We start from the raw sequence: 7486 nt of genomic DNA, 5'->3' as shown, positions 1-7486 counted from the left end.
CCCACCCTCACCTCCACTCCCATACTACCCCACCACCCCTCCCTCACCTCCACTCCCACACTACCCTCTCACCCCACCCTCACCTCCACTCCTACACTACTAAATAGTTTTGCCTTAATATTATTTTGAAACTATTTCTTTGGTAATAACCCTGTATTTGTGCCTCTTCAATGTGGACATATGTTGAATAAATACCATACAAGAGAACAGTAACGTGCCACATGCAAGAGTACACTGATACGGAAGGGGCGGTATAGCAAGTCTCCTTAGGTGCGAGAAGACGGACCTTGGTTTTCCCAGGAATTACAAGAAATATGGAGAATGTCTGTGCTTTCCATTCTTGTTCATCCTGCTAAAACCGATCTGAGTTAGAGCAGGGAAATGATTTAAGTGCATGATTCTTGGCTGAAAAGCAGCTGACTTGTACCTCACACGTACACCACTACCAACCCATTGTGGACTAGGCCTGGCCACAACATGCTTTCGGTTAGGTTATGGCAGGGACACCACGGTAAAACATAGGCAATACTACGCAGTTTCAACCCTCTACCTGACCAAGCACAGACCCCCCCACCTTCCTGCACACCTAACCAAGTGCATAGCGGCCCTCACTCCCCCCCCCCCTCTGTTATATGGAGTAGGGAAGTGTGATAGGAAGTACAGTACTGTAAAAAGCCACCCCCATCATTCCTACTACCATCATCACCATCTTCATCACTACCACTACCACCACCATTATCATCACTACCACCACCATCATTCCTACCACCACTATCACCATCTTCATCACTACCACTACGACTACCACCACCACCATCATCACTGCCACCACCATCATCGTCATCACCACCACCACCACCACCACCACCACCACCACCACTTCCACCACCATCACCATCATCACTACCACCACCATCATCACCACCACCACCACCACCACCACCACCATCATCATTACTACCACCACCACCACCATCATCATCATCATCATCACCACCACCACCACCATCATCACTAACACTACCATCATCATCATCAATGCAACGCTGTTGCAACCCTCCATCTGACCAAGCACATACCACCCACCTCCCTGCACACCTAACCAAGCGCATGACGGTCCTCATCCCCCACCTCCCTCCCATTATATAACACAGTGACAACAGACTGCAATGAAATCTGAGATTTTTTTTTTTTTTACTTTTTCATTATTTGAAAAAAAAAAAAAAAAAAAAACGAAGACACAACATTCTACCTATGAAAAGGCACCAGTTCACTATAGCACACATAACTACTGTATGTGAAATTTCATGACTATACGGGGTGTTCCACAAGTCATGCACCAGAGGGAAAACTGAAGTTTAGAGTATTTGTTCGAATGCTGACTGTCGTGCTTCATACAAATATTCAGACGGGTGACTCACTCATCAAGGACATGTCGTAAGATGCTAGGGGTTATTTCTCTGCAAGCAGCTGTGATTCTTGATTTCAGATGAGGCAGGGACGTTATTTTCTCTGCATACACAATAGTCTTTAAAGGACCCCGCAGGTATAAATCCAGAGGTGTGAGGTCAGGGCTACGTGGGGGTCATTCAACATCTTACGACGTGTCCCCGATGAGTGGGTCACCCTTCTGAATATCTGTATGAGGCACGACAGTCAGCACTTCGAGCAAGTACTCTAAACTTCAGTTTTCCCTATTGTGCGTGACTTGTGGGACACCCTGTATAGTGAATACTTTTTTTATCTTTGGCTTGAGATTACTTGCTCAGGTCGTGTTAAAATCTCCGAGTATTTTTTTTTTTTTTTTTTAAAGAAAATTACTTAAGACACAGCATTCTAACTACCAAAGCCACCAGTTCACTATAATACACATACAGTAGGTATGTGAAATTTTATGACTATAGTTATTACTTTCAGAGATTTGCTACGGAAACAAAAATCTTTATTCTCAGCCGCCCAACTCTACGGACGAACACCAGTGATAACAATACCCTCCTCTGACTTTGTCAGGTGGAGGGTAGAAAAAAATGAGCCGGGTTGCTACCTCCTGGGTGGCTTGGAAATGCGTCCACACACACACACACACACACACACACACACACACACACACACACACACACACACACACACACGTTTTGGGTGAAGGTGTGTCATAATGCCATTGCCTTTAATCCCCCGGGGGAGAGGCGGAAAGAATACTTCCCCAGTATCCCTGCTTTCAACTAAAAGGGATCTTTTTTTGTCTTCAGTCTTTCTCGCCTTGTTGTCCTCTTCTCCTCTACTGTCCTACCTCTCTTCTTGATAGTTCCTCCGGCCTGCATTTTCCCTCTACTCTTGCAGTGCAATACAGCCATATTATGGTTTGGGGCTAATTCTTTATTATTCCTTCCTTCCCTTCCCTTCCTTTTGGTTGTACCTACAGGGTCGGCCAAATCAATTGTGTGTCTCCAACTGCATCACTCACTTATCGAATCTCAATACCTTTTTAAAGAATGGGGCCCAGGCCTATTTATGTGTGTATGGAGGGGTGCGGGGTATTGATGGTGTCTGGTATGCGTTTGGAGTATGTCTGTTGTGTGTCAGAGGCTTTTGGTGCACATCTGGAGAGTGTCTGGGGTGTCTCTGAGGTGAGCATGGTGGACATATGCTGTATTCAGTCGTGTACCTGCCTTGTCATGAACAATGGTAAATATGACACAGAGAGGAAGGACAGAGCACCGAGCAGTTAGCTGAACTGGGGCAGCCTGTGAGCCACAAGGGTGTTATTTAAGTGCTTAATCAGGAAATATGATTTCTTTCTCCTTAAATTAAAATCCCCCTTGGGGAGGGGGCAAAGAATACTTCCCCCGTATCCCCGTATGTCGTAAGAGGCGATTAAAATGGACCTTTTCGTCTCCAGTCGTTCTCTCCTTAGTGTCCTTTTCTGTTCTGTCCTACCTCCCTTCATGATATTTCCGTGTTTCTTGCGGCCTTTGTTTTCCCTCTACTGCTACGGTGCCATACTCGTATACCCATATAATGGGTTGGTGCTAATTCTTCATTATTCCTTCCTTCCTTCCTTCTCATTAAAATACTGTTGAAGTGTAATGGCTATCACATGTGTCCCTTGCCCTCTTCACTTTCATTTTCTCTGTCTGTTTGTCTGTCTCTGTCTCTGTCTGTCTATCTGTCTGTCTCTGTCTGTCTGTCTGTCTGACTGTCTGTCTGTCTGTCTGTCTGTCTGTCTGTCTCTCTCTCTCTCTCTCTCTCTCTCTCTCTCTCTCTCAAGTCATTCGAGGCACCTGGGATGGAATGTGGTGGAGCACGAGATTAAGATGCCTACATTAAATGCCACTCTCATAAAATGCTTGCCTATAATGTCAGGCCTAAATTTATAATAAAAGTGATATTACATGTTCTGATATTTGATGTAGATGAGATTTTGGAAGGAAAGGGGAGACACACAAGTACCTATGATATTAAACCGAGATGGTAGTAGCGTGACATATCTAGACTGAAATATAATCACTTTAGGGAGTACAAAGGTGACTGTAAAATACCTAGACTGTTATTACACTGGGAAGGTAGAACATGACATACCTGGACTGATACTATACTCGTAGAGTGAGGGGAGAAGGCAAACTGAGAACCCGATACTGCATGCTATCATGACGTGAAAATTATAAGCTTGAGAGGATGGGGTGGAGAGGGACTAAAGGTCTATGTGGTCTTGGAGGTTTCGTGATACCGTTTTCTTTGAAATATATTCTGCTCATCACACTTTAATATAATCTTGTATGTTGCTGATAAAACTATGTCGACAGTAAAAGAGCTTAAATGACAGAAAAGAAACGCTTATGCAATATTAATCTCTAATGAAGTGGTGCATAAAGTGACCAAAGCCACTTAAAGTATGGACTGAAAATTTAATATTCTCCAATAATACACCATAAAGTGAAGATGGAAGGCTTGAGAGTTTGCAAGATGAAGGGAGTCTGAGTTTAACGTGGAATGATAATGCCTTGTGATGTGATTATGGAGATGATTGAAAGATGAGATTCATTTGAGTGGAACCGCGCGTAAGAGTTGTGTAGGGTGAGCATCCAGCCATTGCCTAGGGCTAGCGGGTAAATGTGGGCATTCTCTCTTTAGTATTTCAACACAATGACTGGGTAAATGTGGGAATAGCTACCATCATTAGGCTATTATAATATTTTAAGACGGTAACCAATTAAATATGAGGATGTGGTCATTTCTTTACAAGAACCTAACGAAGTAAATACGTGAATAGGTTCATTTCAATTTCAACACAATAACTAAGTGACGAGTATATTTATGTTGGTTAGTAATTAACCATGCGTGAGTTGGGGCACGTGGCTGTATTATAGGCGACATGAGAACCTTCGTAGCTCCTATTAGTTACCTATTTATTTTTCATTTAACATCTTGGTGTTCTCTTGTATGTTACTTACGTGGTTTTGATATTGACACAGTTTGTATCGGATATATTGTAGTTGTTGAATTTGGGATCATCTAGATATGAAGACAGCTGAAGTTGCCCATCTCCTGCAGTCAGATATCCTTCTTCCAGAGAATAAAGAGGGAGTTGAGGGAAGCCATTGTCCGGTCTGGTTATATTGGTGCCACCTCGTGAAGGCTGTCCCTTGCCAGCACTTTCAGCAACATATGAAAGGAAACTGAGGTGTAATGTGCAGGATACACTGTTAAAAAAAGTGTTTGGAAATCTGCAAAGCCACATGGAATACGACCCATGAATTATATAGAAGTTATTGCAAACTTTTGTGGTGACGAGTCCTTTAGTAATCAACACCTTTTCGCTCTTTTCAGGAATAATTCACTAATACATACCTTACAAACAAAAGTTTTTATACCCCGCTGATCATATCTCAATGAAGCTGAATTGGTGATGGTGATAAAGGCCTTGTGCCCTTGTCAGAGTAAGGTCGGAATCAGTCTGTTACATTCTGGTTCCAGCTGTTCAGTGGTGTAACTGGCGGTAAAAGTTGGAATAAGAACACCTCATCTCATCAGACCACGTTCTGCACATCCCGATTCTCAGTGTCAATGAGAAACTGACAATGAGAAACCTGATGTCCAGAACATGGCACAGTGCGGCGGTGTGTTCTTACTCCAACCTTTTCTTCGACATTCACGGACGAACAATTTGCGTCAAAAAATGTCCTAATCCGACCTTACTGTGACAAGGTCCTTAAATATACGCCAACTTATTATGAAGGACCTACGGGGGGGGGGGATGGCCGCGTGTCTCCTAAGCCACGCATGGCCTACGTCTAAGGTTAGATACTCAAGCTGTGGCTGACAGATATAGTAAATGCCCCTCCATATACAGTATGGCTGCATATGCCCGTACTTGGTCGTTTCTGTCTGTAACATAAAGACTGGCACACACAGTCATGACTGTTATAATCTAACAGTTAAACAATATCATGTTTAACTCTCAATACAGCCACGTCTTCTCCGTTCGTACTTGGCCCACAAAGGGAAATATTAATTCTGACCATAACTCTCCCCCCGACGAGAAGATCTGGTCTGCAGTAGTAGTATCAGTAAATTTCTCTAATGAAAATGATACAGATGTTACTGTCTTAATCATTAAAGTTCGAGAAACCCCTTTCTTGTTTAATCTTGCCATCTCCTCCTTTCATACTCTTTCAGTCTCATCTCTTCTCTCCTCTCCTCTCCTCTCTGCTCATCTCTTTTCTTATTTTCCTTGCACCCCAATTCTATTCTCATCTTTTCTCATTCTCTGCTTCCTATTCTCTCCCTTCCATCTCCCATCTTTTCTCCATTTTCTTCTTTTGTCTACGATTCATATTTTTTCCCCTTAATTGCAATGCCTTTTTTTCCCCTTCTCTCATTCTCCCGATAATCTCTCTTTTCCTCCTCTCCACAACACTGCTCTCTTTCTCCCCCAACCTCTCCAAATAAAAAAGTTTATTGGTATGGAATTTCTCTGCTACTCCTTCCACACAACCACAGCCAAACAGATAGCGTACCTGACTGACTTGCCCTTCATGTTCGATTTTCAACTCCTTAACCATCCACCCACCCACCTTAACTGTGCGTGTGAAATCGGGGTATTGTTTCAGTCAAAGTGGCGTGTGTGTGTGTTTGTGTGTGTGTGTGTGTGTGTGTGTGTATTTTCATGATACAACAACTTGCGAATTTTGTCTGCAGGATATTTGAAGATTCAGATTGATGATTTATCTCACAATTGGCTAAATAAAAGCAATACGTGGTTACTTAGAAGTTTGGGGAAATAAATTACAAATTAATAGGGGTTACTAGTGTAAAAATTACCTACGGTAGGTTAGGCTCGTGGACAAGGTTTATTCCACCTTGTCCCTCTTCACCTAGTAGTACCTCTGGGCGCCTTGTGTTGGAACGTCATTGCTGTAACGTCACCAGCTTTTTGACCAGGACATAGTCCAGTTTACCATATATGGTTATAAGACCATGATTTGTGCAGTATGTAAATTATGGGTTTGTATTTGAAGGGGAAAGAGTGTGGTGCTGTGTATGAGGCAGTTTGGCAGTGTGGAGTGAGGTGACCAGGGCCATAGTGCAGACAGGTGGGAACAACAAGTTAGGGTGGCTGTTACTGGGACATCTGTCATCTGTGCTTCAGTGCTTCGCTCATCTACACTAAGACATTCATAACATTTCGATTTTGTTTTATGAACAATTAAGAAAATACTATGATGAGTAAGAAAGACTTACGGTGAATATATGTGGTGTTGAAATAATGGCGATGACGAGATACATTCAGTGCAATGTTGTTACATTGAAGCACTGTAATGTTGGATGTAGCACTGAAACATTAAGAATTGTTAATAATACTATGCAAATAAGCCGTGTGTGTTCTTACCTAATTTTCTTACCTAATTGTATCTTTACAGGAATGAGTCAAGCTCGTACTGTCCCGTGTCTTAAACCATATTTATCGTACATATCCTTAAATTTGTGAATTGTTTTGGCACACACTATTTCATTCGGCAGTGCATTCCACTGATCAACTGCTCTATTTGGGAAACTAAATATCCTTACATCTTTATCACCTCTCTTTTTATGCAGTTTTTTTTCGATGTCCTCTTGCTGATGCATCCCCATAGGTTATGTAATAATTTATGTCTATTTTCTCCTTCCCTGATATGCATTTATATAGCATAATCATGTCACCTCTTTTCCTTCTCTCCTGTATTGTTTGTAGATTCAGTTTTTTTAGCCTTTCTTTGTAGCTTAGATCCTTAAAGCTTGGTACCCATCTTGTAGCGGTCCTTTGAACTTTTTCAATCTTGTCTATGTGTTTTTTGAGATGAGGACTCCAGACTACTGATGCATACTCCAGGGTTGGTCTGATGAATGATGTTATTATCTTTCTTAGCATGTCTTCATTTACGTATGTGAACGCTATTCTCATATTTGCAAGCAGTGTATACATGTTCCGTACCTTCTCACTGATGTG

The sequence above is a fragment of the Coenobita brevimanus genome, chromosome 103 (assembly GCF_032717465.1).
Source record: "Coenobita brevimanus isolate Jiangsu-jjx chromosome 103, ASM3271746v2, whole genome shotgun sequence".
Taxonomy (NCBI): domain Eukaryota; kingdom Metazoa; phylum Arthropoda; class Malacostraca; order Decapoda; family Coenobitidae; genus Coenobita; species Coenobita brevimanus.
This window is presented reverse-complemented; position numbering follows the sequence as displayed.